This window comes from Oryzias melastigma, linkage group LG20, assembly GCF_002922805.2.
Source record: "Oryzias melastigma strain HK-1 linkage group LG20, ASM292280v2, whole genome shotgun sequence".
In the NCBI taxonomy this organism is placed as follows: Eukaryota; Metazoa; Chordata; class Actinopteri; order Beloniformes; family Adrianichthyidae; genus Oryzias; species Oryzias melastigma.
This window is the reverse complement of record NC_050531.1, coordinates 2,735,945-2,750,891: the sequence shown is the minus strand read 5'-3', so window position 1 is coordinate 2,750,891 and position 14,947 is coordinate 2,735,945. Positions and strand designations below refer to the sequence as shown.

Here is a 14,947-nt window from a genome sequence, read left to right as displayed (position 1 = left end):
TTTCAGTATTTTCAGCTATTAGTTTCCGTGACTTCAGCTACCAATTTAATCTTCAGCGGCCAAATTCAGTTTACAGCATTCAAACTAGCATTATCACAGGTAATGCTATATCTAGTTTATATTTATGTTAAAAAGTTACAATTTTAAAGTTTAAAAAGTTTAGCTTTAGAGTGTTCAATAAATGTTTATCCTGTTCGGTCCGTGATCTAAGGTGTGTTTTGGATTTTGGCTCCTTGTGTGATTGAGTTTGACACTCCTGCTTTATTACAAAGGTGTAATTTGCACCCAAACAACCATGACCTGCACCTGCTAGCATCTGACCCTGTCTCTCTCTGTTTGTCTCTTGGGATTTAAGCAATTTTACATTTAATTTTTTTAATTTAAATATATTAAGATGTTTTTGCTAAAATATGTTATGCTGCTAAAACATTTTTGTTTTTAATTTTTATTTAACACAATGACAAACATACAGACTCCAGGAGAGGATGAACACACTAGTACACTTGGGCTGCCACAATTAGTCCTTACTTTATTTTATATGGAGTCAGAGTGTAGTAAAGTTGAACAAAGTTGTGAGCGTTAAGCACCGAAAAATGTACCTTTTTATATTTGACACAGTGAGAACAAAACTTTGTCTTTTTTTAACAATAGTTCATTGTTTCAGATGCAGATTTCATTTTGTTTTAAACCCAGAAAATAACAAAGGACAGAAGCTGCACAATTCATTAAAAGTTTAATAAAATATCATCTTTATTGTCTTTATTTTTAGTTATTTTAAAGCTAATGATGGTTAAGATGCTTTACATTCACTTTACTCATGACCTGATTAGTCGGCTCATCAGCAAAAACAATCGGTGATTGATTAGTCGACTATTAAAATAACCTTTTTTGGCAGCCCTATAACACACACACACGGGATGCTGCTGAAATATTCTGGATTAATCTTTGTAATCTGCAGATTTCAGGCGCTGACATGAAGAAGGAGGACGGCGTGGATTAGGATCCTTTCCCCCCTTTTTCCCTCCACTTTTTTCTCTTTGGAACTCCATTCTCCTGACTTCAATGTGGGCTCTGAAGGACTCCTGCCCCCATCTGTGGTTTGGAATGAAATGATGGCGGCGCGTTGGAGTAACTCAGGGCGGGACAATAAGGAGAACAAGCATGCTGTCCTGACTCCTCCTTGCCAGGTAGGAGATCCAGGTTGTGGTGCATCTACCTGTGTATTTAGTGATGTCTGCAGCGTTTTGACAGTTGTGGCTACCGTCCTGACGTTTGGAGCGTTTGAGTCAGATTTTGATGGCTCTTCTATTTCTGTAACAATGCGAGCTCTGTGCACAAACTGCTTGCATGAGGACTTGCTGTAAGTTGTCACCTGAAGTCTTCAGACAATTTTCTGCGAAGCGCCTGGAAACTGGGGGTGAGCTAAGTGTTGCAGCACATCTGCCAGCGTTGGGGTGATGGGGTTCACTCTGTCCCTCGCCGACGACTGTTTACGCGCACAAAGATCGTTTTATGCTTGCTGACGGTAGTGGGTCCTTTGTGGCTTTGCGTGCCACATCTCTGAAAAATGTCTCGCTCGTCCCTTTCCTGGAGCTTCAGCGGTTACATCACCGCCGCTCGGCTAGGCTTGATGCATGTCATAACAGCGCTGCAGCGGTGGCATGTTTTGGATTATTCCATCATCAGAAAATGGCAACAGTGGTCTGAGCGTGCGTGTGTGCGGCTCTAATCCTCTTACGGTGTCAGAACTGGATGACATAAATCTTTGGTGGCATCCTCGCAGTGTTTGGGATGGGTTGGTTCTAATGTTGAAAACAGCAGGAAGAGAAGAAAGTAAACAAAAGATTATGAAAGAGGTGTGGCAGAGACTTGCTATGAAATCATCTCTTCCTCTCATTCTGATGTCTTAGTGGTTAGAGAGGCTTGTATCCATTGAAGCAATCTAATAAATGCTTCTTGCAGAAGCACTTAAAGAAACCACATCCTCATGCACTTCCTTCAGCCACTTCCCAGCACGATCTCTTTTTACTTTTAGACGACTCAATCACACACGGGGCCAAAATCCAAAACACACCTTAGGTCGCGGACTGAACAGGATAAACATTTATTGAGCACTCAAAAACGAAAGTTTAAAACTTTCAGACTGTAACTTTTAATTAAAAAGTGAACTAGATTTATAGCATTATCTGTGATAATGCTAGTGTGAATGCTGTAAGCTGAATTTTGCCGCTGAAGATGCTAGTAGCTGAAAACGCTGAAGTTCATAGCTACAATATTAACTAAATGCAAAATTAGCCTAAAAAAAAAAAACTTGGGTTAGCCAAAACAGCTAGCATGTAGCTGAAAAAAAGAAACTTCAAACCAGCCTAAGAACTAAATTAGCCAAGACAGCTAGCATGTGGCTGAAATATTAGCTAAACTCCAAAACAGCCTAAAGAATCTTAGTAAATGCCAAAATAATCCAAAAAGCTGGCAGAATGCCAATTGTTAATACTTTAAAACTCTATCTTTTTAACATAGTTATGAATAATGAAAAGACAGGAATATTATTCCAGAATAAATCAACTTAAACCTTAAATAACTTTAAATATTTTACTCTCCATAAAAATATATTTTGTCAAAATTATAGAAGTTAGAAATAAACGCAAGATACCATTGGGCTATTAATAACAATAAGATAAAGTGATCTGGGGGGGCCGAATATGGTTACCTGGAGGGCCGGATCCGGCCCCCGGGCCTCGACTTTGACACGTGCTATAAGAGCTTAAACTCCTCTTTGCTGGAGCTACATTTTCTTCACAGCAGAAACAAAAGGAAAGTCTGTCAGCAAAGCGATTCGTTTCTGCATCCCCACAGATGTGACTCACCTGTGAGTCAGTGCAGGTGTTTAACCTTGTTGTCGTCTCATGGCAGGCATCCAGCTGCTGATTTCTCAGCTTTGCTGCTCATGAATGACTGTCCCTCAGGGTCTGTTGAGAGCCGGGATCCCAGGCGGGATGACGCTCCCCCTCTCCTCCTCATTGTGGCTCGCTAATGAGGGAGATTCTCTCCCCTAAAACCAGCCCTGCAGCCTGCAGACTCACTCCAGCCGCTGCTGCCAAAGCATGGAAGCGGCGGCGTGTTCATTTAGGCACAGCTGCTCTGATCATTAAGAAAAAACACCCCATGTGTACGCATTGTCTCCCCCATTCACATCCATTTCTTTACTCAACCTGCCGTCACGCCACACAGGCGGGGAGCAGCTGAGGCTGTGCAGAGCATCTGATAGGCCGGTTCTTGCTCACGCTTTTACCGCCTATTCGAGTGGAAGAAAATGTGGGTTTAAGAATTAAACATTCATGCTTTAAAGTCCCACTCTAATCTTCTTTTGATCTATTGTAAAATCGTTCCCACTGGTCTATAAATTAGGATTTTGCCGTCTTTTGCCAAAATAAAAAAACTTGTCATTTTGTAGGACATAGTTTCTGCAGAGCGACAGGAGTCTGAGGAGTTGTGCAAGCCTTCCCACACTTCCCTTCATCTCTTTGTTCACACTCTCTCCTGAAAACGGAGCTATCCAGCCGTACAGGTCTGATCCAGATTCCCGTTTGGTGTTTCTGAGTATTTTTTTTCTTCCGTTGGATCAGAAGCAGATGAAAACTGGGGGCTCGAAAAAGCTCGACTTTTGGACACAGTCACTGCCATGGGCGGCCAAAGTTTCCGCTCCAGTTCTAAATCCTCCACTTGCAAACAAATGGATCCATTAACGCGTTCATTTTCCTCGTCTGAGCTGGACTCTGGCTCAACTTTGCGGCTGGATACCTCTGATATTAATCACCATTTTTTTTATTTTTGCTGAACTATTAGCTTGAGCTTGTGATTTGATTGTCTCTTGCAGAAGAAAATGTAAACAAAAGAATGCTGGGAAATTAGCGAGGCTAACTTTCAACAATTCCCGCCCACACTTCAAAAACAAACTTTCTAACGGGCTCCTGCCACTCTGCAGAAAATATGTCTTAAAACGACACAGGCTCTTTGGTTTTAGCTTAAAACTGCATAATCGTAGTTAAAATACCACTGAGAAAGATTTTAAAATAATAGCTGGAGTGGAACTTTAAAGTATCAATGCAATGCCTGTGCATACGTTGACCACATTCACACTGGCGAGGATGAGACGGCCGGTGGTCATTCTTACTGATGCACTGTGCTAAATATAGCTCCTCATAACTCCATAACCCCCCCAAGCTCTTTTTTTCCTTTCCCCTGTCCACATGCTTATCTTTCAGCAGTCCTCTATTCCAGGGTGTATTCACTGACGCTATATTTAACCGTGGAAATATGAGCGTTGAGGGAAAAATGGGATCACTGTGCTGGAAACGCCGTGTTTTCAAGGAGTGGACATGTGAGCGCCGGTCAGTGTGGCTTCATCTCAGGAGTCTAGGAATGCAGTAATGGTCAGTATGTGCTGGGGAAGGTTTCTTTATTCTGAGTCAACATAAAATACAGCAATGAGTTAGACTGATCAGATTTAAAAAAAATCTGCAGGTTAAAGAGAAAGAAATCTAACAGGATTAGAGGGTCTCCATTCATCAGAGCCCTGGCAGCCCATCGCTCATTCAGTCATTTGCATTCATCTGAGAGGCAAATGTGTCTCGCTCAGCTCGAGAGTTCACACTCAGCAAACAGGACGGCAACCTGGACGTGACCTGCCTCCTGTCCTCACACCAGCGTACCTTCATAGCTAAAGGTCAGCTCTCTGCAGGGCTTTCTAACTGAGGGGAGTCTTCACTGTCGATTCCTGAAAGATAAAAAAAAGGGAAGATGCATCTGAATCAAGGTCATCTAGAAAAAGCATGTGGAGCGGGAGCCTTGTATTTTCCTCTCTAGGAAGGAAAACGTTCCCGCCGCCATGGTCGCTCTGATAGATTTAGTGTGGAGAAGAGAAGGAGCAGGACAGGAGTGTAACCACTGTCAGAACACTTCATTTAATCTTTGACATTGTTTTCATCGCCGCCTCTTCTGCCCGGTCCTCATCAAAGAGGGACACGCCGGGCGGCGGGACTTTGAGGGAGGTTACAAAAGGACAGTGAAACGCTCAGTGAACTTGACAAGATATCATTCCAACGGCCCGAGGCTCCACTGTCACTCTGACTCCATCTTCAGCCTGAAGAGGCTGCAGTCATCATCAGTATGGGAGAATGGCTGGATGCTCCGACTATTCTGAAACAGGAGTGTCAAACTCAATCACACAGGGGGCCAAAATCCAAAACACACTTTGGGTCATTAATAACAATAAAATAAAATGTTCTGGAGGACCAGATATGATTACCCGGAGGGCCGGATCCGGCCCCCGGGTTCGTGTCCATCCTGTCCTGCAAAGCCTGGATGCTCAGTCTGTGTACAGCAGCGTAAAACCACTACAACCACGAGAGAGTCAAGAAAAACAAATATTTTCTTGATTTTGTTTATGTAAACAACGTGTGTAATAAATTTGTTTACTGTTAAACTGCATTATTCTCTGTAGTTTTTTGAATATACATTTTTATGGTTATACTTCCACATCTACATCATTTTTAGTCAGAATTCTTTATTTTATGTTTAAATGAAGGAAGATCATTTAAGAGATGGATCACTGGATCTTTGGTTTCTGCGATCACATTTATACATCCCATAATAATCGGTCAGGGTTTAAACGGAGCTGTCACGTTACCGCCCCACGCCGCGTCCTCGCCTGTTTCCCGTCCACACAGCACCATGTGCTGTTCTGACTGGGAGCGCCGACCGTGTGAAAGGCCACCAGATCCATAACTCAGAATTGATTGGATTCTATTGGCTTGATTGTGCGGGGGGGGCGGGGGGTGTTGCTGGACTATTTCTGGCATCCGATGGAGGAGGGGGAAGATGGTTTTCACTCAGTTCTGTTTGCATCATCACAGGATTTTGAAGTAAAATCTTGTTGGTAGAGACTGCTGTTGGGGTATTTTTAGGTACATATTCTGTGTACTCTGTGTTTTTCGGTGGTAGTTCATCATTTTGAACGCTGCCCTACATCGGGCCGGCATACAGGAACCGCTTGGCCTAGATATAGTAAGAACATTTAGTCACTTTGAAGATGCTGGAAGCAGATTTGCTTGAGCTAATCCCCGTTACTCCTGAAGGATTTGTGCTGTTTGGTTTTAACCATCAGATGCCGTAACTAAAGCTTTGAAGTGTTTGCTTTTGCCAAAACTAATCAGGCAATCTGGAAACAGCTGGGCTGCTCGCTAATCTGGTCTGTGAGTGAAAGCTTCAGCTGGATGTTGGCTTGTCAGTACACCAATGCTTTGTTTTTATGTTCCTGAAATAAGTTTTTCTTGAAATGAATCACATCGTTGAGTGTGTATTCTGACTGGAAACCCCCCCAGGTCCGAGTCCACCAAATTTGGTTCAGATCGAGTTCTGAACCTTGTGTTTGGTCTGTTGTGGAACTTCTTTTTAACTGGACATTTGGACCAAAGCTTGTAAACAAAGATCTTTTCAGTCCGGGTGCTCGGATACTCGTGATGTCCAAGATCGCTGATTCGCGATCCTTATAAATGTAGTAAATTGTAGTAAAATATGATCATAATATCATCTGGGGACGATGTATTTTTGCTCTGAAGTTCAGTTTAATGTAGGATTCTAAGTTCACGAACTAAAACAAAGAGCCGCGTTACTGCCACCAGAAGTAAACACATCTTTGTGACGGTTAAGCTTCAGGTTTTCAAAGTAAAACTACGAGAGCTTTTTTCCGTTCAAAAACTGAGACTGAAGTTCCGCTCACAGGCATAACTTCTGAAAAAATGAATTAGCTTTAATATCGGAGCTTTAGCTCCAGTGTTTACATTCTTTTGGTTATGGTAACTCTTCAATTAACGAAACTCCATCTTATTCTGAAGGAACGCAGCCTTGCGCTGCTGAAAGGTGGATGTAATCGACGTGAATCAGCTGATTCTGCTGCAAAAACAAATACTTTTTTTTCATACGGGCTCTGCACCAATATGTAATGCTTAGAACATAAAATATTGAAGAACTTTGAGGACAGAAAACTGTGGAGAACATTTTCAGGTTTTGCTGATAAATGATCCCAAACAGCAGTGATTTTATCATTTTATGTTGTTTATGTCACTGCTGTTTGAACAAATTTACTAGCAACATCCTTCTAACATTAGACAGCCGGTTGCTAAATATTGTGTGTGAGTGTGTGAACAAAGTGTCACAACAAATCAATATTTGGAATCCTGATTTTTGTCTGTTAAATGCAGCTTCCTTTTATTTTGAAGTCAAAAGATCTTCTAATGTTTCCTCACTGGCTCTTTTCTACAAAAAAACTTAGACATATGTTTGTTTTTGGTAACCTTGCTAGCTTGGGGGTATCAGCATAGCAGTCGGCGCAGCTGCTTTAAGAAAATAGTGGATGTATTCTTGCAACTTGACATGTTGAGAGCAGTTTTAAAAAAATAAAACTTCCTTCTCAATCAGATTAGAGTTAAAATAAAAAAAAATATGTGGGTTGTTTTTTCTTTCTTTCTGTGGCCTAGTAGCAGTGGGGATTATACTCCACAACACCGACTATAGTAGCAGAAAAGATGCTTCTAAGCATCAGTCAACCTCTTTCTTTCATGTATAGAATTAAATAGTAAACAAATATATAGAGGGACTAATGTCTCTTAGTGTTATAAAGCAGTGATATCTGTATCATTTTATCAATGGTTCAGTTTGGTACAGATGTGACTAACGCCTCCCTTACATCCCAGAGGAGATTCAGAGAACTGGTTCCAGTGGAGGTGATGGTTTGTTTCACTCCAAACTTATTACGGCTGCAGACGTTCCCAATGTTCCAGACTGCTGACAGTTAGGAAACAACATTTACTTTATTTGATTTACAAATGAAGTTTGAGTCCCGTGCAAGTTCACAGAGAAACACTGAAAGACAGGGAACAAAAAACAGAAAAGGAAAACTTGTCGGGAAGAAAAAAAACAAACGTTTGTGGCCTGAAATGGTGTTGTCCATTCAAACTTGGCTGACCTTTTCCTTCTGGCCTCCCCCGTGTGTAAAACCCTCCTGACCTGTCAGGTCTGACTTTTCTTTTAAAAACAACAGCACGTGTGGGATGTGATTATGACGCTGCGGCGCTGCAGCGTGTGGGCAGATATCACTCATAAAGGTCAGCATGTTGGAATGAGAGCGTGACCGATTCACAGCTCATAAACGGTGCTTGTTGCAGTCGTGTAATTACCTGAAAGGTCTGGTCTGTTGATGATCAAAAAGAGGAAAATGAGGCTGGACTGGAGCAGAGCTGAAGCACAAATCTTAACCATCATTAGTTTTAAACTAACTAAAAATAAAGACAACAAAGATGATAGTTTATGAAACTTTTAATGAAACGTGCAGCTTCTGTCCTTCATTAGTTTCTGGGATTAAACAAGATTAAACTAGAAAAGTTGCATTACCTGCGATAATGCTAGTGGGAATGCTTTTGCTGAAAGTAGTTTCTGAAGATGATAAAACTGCTGAAAATCGTGACACAATTGACTTTAATTGTTGCAGGGATTTACTGAAAATGCAAAAGCTATTTGCAGAATGTTAAATTTGCTAAAAGACGGGAAATTTCATTAAAGAACTATGATGAAGCGTCAAAGCTGACCTAAATTTCTGAAAAAATTGTAGTTAAATTGCTTAAAAATATAGAATACATGTCAATTTTGCAAAAATATTTAGTTTGTTGCTTAAAATTCAAACAAAAAAACTTGTTTAAATATATTTTTTTGATAAACCATCCACTTTTTCATCATCAGAACACAATGAAGTCATAAATAAACGTCGTAAATTGTTTGTATTGTTCCGATTTTGACTTAATGAAATCGTGACATCATATCCGGTGTTTAGAAAAATGAAAGAAAAGTAGTGAGCATCGTGTCTGAATTGCCTTTAAAACCCAGGGAACTATGTAGTCCCCGCACTGCATAGTTTTTTAGTAGTTAGGAGGGGATTATTTATGGACGCAACCCAAAGTAGCCCAAAAAGCTAGCTTGTTGCTAGGAGTTTATAGCTAAACTCCAAAACAGCCTTAAATTCCTCAGTAAATTAAATTAGTCAAAAACATTAGCCTGTTGCTAAAATAGATGCTAAACTCCAAATTAACATATAAAAACATCAGTAAAAAACAAATTAGCCAAAAAAGCTAGCATGTTGCTAAAGCACCAGCTAAACTCCAAACTAGCCAAAATTCCATAGTAAACTAAATTAGTCAAAAATGTTAGCATGTTGCTCAAATCTTAGCTAAACTCCAAATTAGCATAAACAATCCTCAGTAGATGCCAAATTACCCCCAAAAAATCTAGTACGTTGCTTAAATACTAGCCAAACTCCTAAAAAAGCCTAAAATTCCTCAGTAAACAAAGTTGATTAAAAACGTTAGCATGTTGCTAAAACTAAAGCTAAACTCTAAATTGGCCAATGAAAACATCAGTAGATAACAAATTAGCCAAAAACTTTAGCATGTCCTTAAAATATTAGCTAACTCCAATTTTTTGAAAGTTACTATGAAAGATTCAAACATATCCCATAAATATTTTTAAAGGTTTGTAGTTAATCTACGTAAAATTTCGAAATTTAAAGACTTTCTCATTCATTTCCTCTGTGGCATATTTTGCTCAATATTTCAAAAACTATAAAGTTTATGAATACCAAAAATACAAGCAGAAATGTCCTGAACAAGCTGAACGTTTTGATACCAAGATTGCTGAAATCTCTGAAAGTGTGATTGAGTTTTTACGTGATGGAAAACGCACAGAAAGGAGCAGGAGAATCATGATCGGATTCTGCTCCAGCTTTTCTAAAAGTTGGATGCACCTCAGTCGGATCTCTTTAAGAATCTGTGGTACTGAAGTTCCTCCTCTGAAGAAGGCTGACTCCTCACGTGGGGAGGGGGGGCTGCAGTAGTCTTCCTGGTGTAACGCGACAAATTTTTGCAGAGTAATGCCACATATTGCAGACCGCACAGCCTTAACGCTGGTGAACCTCAGATGAAGATGCAGCTTCAGCTGCAGTTTCTATGAGGTTCAGTCTGCAGAGGAAGATTTACTCCGGGACTCTGGGAGTTCAAAGACTGAAGAGGTGATATCCTCCTTCTCGTGGTCGTGTCCTGTGTGGCGGCCTCACCCACGGCATCTATTGCTCTGAATCTGGGGGTGCCTGGTACCGCTGCAGAACCGAGCACAGGGAGGCACAGCCAGCCGGGGAGACCGGCGGCGGATAAAAGGAAAGAACGACTCGCTTTGTGGTCTTCTCCAACCGGAGGAAGTTTGGATTCGTAACCACGGCGACGCCTCTCCTGCTTCTTCACGTCCAGGCTGGCTTTTTCTCCTTACGATAACTCGTCTCCCCCCGTCTCAGAGATAATCCCCAGCATGAATCATTAACATGCAGCTAATGAAGCGTGGCCGGGCCGGCGGCCGCAGCTGACAGCAGACCTCACAGATGATTCTGCACTTCGGCGGAGGCGAGGCGTCTTCGAGGAGCCCTGCTGTTAGCGGGACGCCGCCGGGCACACACCTGAGGGGGCAGGTGTCGAGTCAGCACCCATGTTTCTGTGCTAATGGCTCACCTTAGAGTTCTGGACTGCATGATTAACAACAACTGGAGCCTGGTCTGCAACCTGTACTGCGGCTGGAGCAATCAGGTACTGAGCTGCAGCTTTTCATCTCTTATCCATCATTTCCTCTGATGTCGTCTTTAAATTGAGTTCAGACCCAAAAGTTTTGGCTGCATTTCCTCACTCATCCTTGTCCTGCGCCCTGCATGAGGAGTGTTCAGTGTTGGCATCCCGGACATGCCGGGTATTAATACCCAGCATTCATTCAGAAGTGCGACGTGGAACAGAAGACTCAGGCGCGCTCGGCATGCTGACCTCCCAGTGTCCCTGCAGAGCGTCAGCTCAGGTGGCTCCTTACTAAACTTAACCGCCTCCGAGAGTTTTGCACAACTTTCTTAAAGAGTGACTTCCTCCAAACTGAGTTCTGTAAAACTGAAGCCATCATTTACTGTCCTTCTCTGAATGAGAATGATTCAATGATGTAAGTCTGCGAGCATCTGGACGTACAGACATGTCATAAAGTGGTCTTTGTCACGAACCATTCTGTCTCTATATGTGCAGATGTCAAGTTGGCGGCCTCACAGCCATGTTCCATCTCCAACACGCTTCTTTTTCCTCTGGACGCTCGCACAGACAGCTCATTGTTGCCCGCGTCCCCCCCTTCCCCTCCGTCCTCACTTCCCAGTGGAATTCCTGATGTCAGGAATAAAGAAATCCTGCCGTGCGGAGCAATGCGGCAGCCCTGCGCTCCCGTTCGCCCCCTTCCCCTAATTTAATTTTAGCTGTGTTGAAAATTGTTCGCATCCCAAGACGAACTGATAGGCCTCTGTTTCCAGAGCCGCCGCTGTCAAATAGCCTTTGTGTGCCACTAGCGCAGCGTGGAGGCTTATGAAATATTTACGGACCAACACCTGGTGTGAGAAGAGGAGCCAGGGATGCAACAGCTTCAGCTTCTGCCGTATTCATATGCCATGCCAAGAATATTTGTGTCATCTCTGGACTCAATCGTACAAGAGGCCAAAATCCAAAACACACCTTAGGTGTGGGATAAACGTTTATTGAACTCTCTAGAACACTCTCAAACACTTTCCGTTTATGCAAAAAATAGCAGAATGCCAATTTTTAAAACTTTAACACCGTAACTTTAAACATAATTATGAATAAAAAAGGCAGGAATATTATTCCAAAATAAATCAATTTAAACCTTAAATAACTTTCAATAATTTACTCTCGATAAAAATGTATTTCGTCAAAGTTATACGAGTTGGAAATGAACGCAAGATAACATCGAGTCATTAATAACAATAAAATAAAATCATCTGTAGGGCCGGATAGAATTACCCGGAGGGCCGGATCCGGCCCCCGGGCCTTGACTTTGACACATCTGGACTAGAGCCATGAAAATGACATATTGTGGAACTCCTGCTCTTCCTTTACCATCCAGGTGGGAACGCCGTATCCTAACTCTGGTCCTCATCCGCTTTCTGTTACTTCACTGAACCGTAGCTGATCAATGGAAGCAGCAGCACCTTCATCCTCATTAGTGCTCATCTAGCGCAGAAATAGTTTCTCTGGTGACACTAAAGCAGGAGAAGATGGTTGACTTCTCTGCCATGTGGTTAAAGCAAAGTCCTGATGATTTATGATGTAACAGAAGGAAGAGCGAGCGGAGGATTCAGGTCAGCGGTAAAAGACGAGACGTCGTTTACGCTGATTGGAAATCTGAAGAAGCGATGAGGCAGCAGCTCCTAAATCCACTCCTGCACCGGGGGGAGCATTTCAGGTCAAACGTGTTGACGGTGGATCCTGATGGATCATGTTTGTCTTTTTAGTCAGCTTTTGTCTGCATGCTGTTCAGTTCTGGCTCTAACGTTGGTTTCTGAAAGCTGGTGGTTTCCATCAACGACCACATTAATGCAGCTTCACTCTGAAGAGTGCTGGGGGGGGTTAAACAGAGGGGTTTGTGTGTCATAACACTCCGCCGTCCCAGACCTCAAAGAGCCACCGGGATTAATAATTCATAGATGAGGAAAGCAATTATACGAGGGTCTGCATGCATCTGGGTGGGGGGACTCAGGGGACCCTAATTGGCCCACCTGCTCTCCGTCCCTGAGGTGACTGTCTAGGTACGAAGCTGGCGGGTTTTGTCTTTGTATGGACCCCGGTTTCTGCGTTTGGGTGGGCGGGGTCTGGCGCCGTCTCAGCTGTCATCCTGATGGGCTGCACCCTTCACAGCAGGACGGGCCCCCGAAGCCAAGAAGTGACAGCAGTTAGGAGCTGATTGGTTTGGTTTATCTTCCTTTTGTTCTTAAATAAATGAAGGTGTACCCTGATTTTAGGACTGTTTTAAAATTTGTTATTATGATAGCAAAAATTGCACACCATGTTTTTTCAATTATTAAATCTTTTTATTTATTGAGGCTTGATCTCTATTGTTGGCATGCTATTTGATAACCTGAGCGATTTTGGAGCTGTAATTATTTATTTTAGTCAATAGACTGCAGATGTTTCCCCTCTGTCCTAAATATTAGGAAGCAGATATCCACAGCCGTGCTGAGTTGTTAGATCTTCATCTCCACCTTTTGTTTCGAGTCTCCTCTGCGCGTTGGCCTGCCATCGTCTGCTCTGTCTGTCTTTCTCGTCTTCCATCTCCATTTCTCCTTTGTGGAGAGGAATTTCTTGCTGCCGGCCCGCACAATTGCACATCATTAGCATGTGAAAGGAGTGGGGGGCAGTGAGGTGGGGCGGTAGAAGGGGAGGGAAAGGAGAGTCATAAAAACTTCCAAATTTATTTCCAAGCAGGGATCAGAACTTTGATGAGCCTCATGGATGCATGAAAGATCGGAGATCCACATTTCTATGGAGAAAGAGAAAAGATTTAGATTACATTTCTAAGTATTTATTTCTTAAAGATCAGAAGCGGATAAAAAATGCAGTTGGAAAAAGCTTGTAGTTGTTGTGGCGTAAGCTCCAAGCTCCGCCCCATTCTGATGCATCCACTTACAGACAAAAATATCCATGAACATCTTTGTTGTCCTCGTCTGAGCTGGAATCTGGATCAGAACTGGACAGATGTTAGTTGCCAAATCAGCGTCTGAGTTAAAGCAGCTGATTTAACAATGACTAAAGGCTTACAAATCTTTTCAGTTCAGAAGAACACCCTACAGCATGTGTCAAAGTCAAGGCCTGGGGGCCAGATCCGGCCCTCCAGATCATTTTATTTTATCATTATTAATAACCTGATGTTATCTTGCGCTTATTCTTAACTTGCATAATTTTGACAAAATATATTTTTACAGAGAGTAATATGTAGAAAGTTATTTAGGGTTTAAGTTGATTTATTCTGGAATAATATTCCTGCCTTTTTATTATTCATAATTATGTTAAGAAGTTACAGTTTTAAAGTTTTAAAAATTAGCCTTCTGATAGCTTTTTGGACTGTTTTGGTATTTACTAAAATTTTTTAGGCATTTTTTAAGTTTAGCTAATATTTCAGCTACATAGTAGCTGTTTAGGCAAATTTAAGCTTTTAAAAAAGTTTTTTAGGCTATTTAAGAGTTTAGCTAATATTTACATGCTAGTTGTTTTAGCTAATTTACCGGTATGCTTTTTTCAGTTTTTTTAGGCTATTTTGTAGTTTAGCTATTTTTTCAGCTACATGCTAGCTTTTTTGGCTAACCTAAGTTTTTTTTTTTTTTTAAGGCTGATTTTGCCTTTAGCTAACATGCTAGCTGGCTATCAGCGTTTTTAGCTATTAGCTTCAGTAATTTCAGCTATAAATGTAAGCATCTTCAGCTATCAGCACTAGCATCTTCAGCGTCCACATTTCATATTACGTTTTTGAAGTTTTTAAAATGTAGTTTTAGAGTGTTCTATAGATGTTTATCCTGTTCATGCCGCGATCTAAGGTGTGTTTTGGATTGTTGCCCCTCATGCGATTGAGATCGACACTCCTGCCCTACGCCTTTTAAAATAAAGGGAAAATTAAATCCTTTTAAGATGTATTTGCATGAAGAAAAAAATAAATCTTCATCCCTTTTACACCAAAATAAGTTACTAACTGTGGATAACTGATTTCCTGTATATAATTTAATTAAAACGCTTCTCAGTTCAGCTCCTTTTAAAATGAAGGAAAAAAGAGATGTTAAAATGTATTTCACATTTTAGGAAGAAATCTTGATGTTTACACCAAAACAAACTGAATAATCGATTTCCTGAATATCATTTAACTGCAGCTTCCTGTCGGTGTTTTTGCTACTGTGACCGTCGTGCTCGTAAATCGGAGCTCCACTGCAGTCCTCAGCAGATGTATTGAAAAGAGGCGTGAACAGAATGCTGATTCACCTCATGCT

At 41.6% G+C, this 14,947-nt stretch overlaps 1 long non-coding RNA gene across 1 annotated transcript in view; it reads left to right on the top strand.

The window, feature by feature from the left end:
- Positions 1-14,947, top strand: part of LOC112151548 — an 18,499-nt gene that overhangs the window by 1,263 nt on the left and 2,289 nt on the right. Inside the window, exons 2-3 of the long non-coding RNA XR_002920153.2 lie at positions 959-1,187; positions 10,508-10,509. This is a non-coding gene — a long non-coding RNA (uncharacterized LOC112151548). The remainder of the gene's footprint in view (positions 1-958; positions 1,188-10,507; positions 10,510-14,947) is intronic.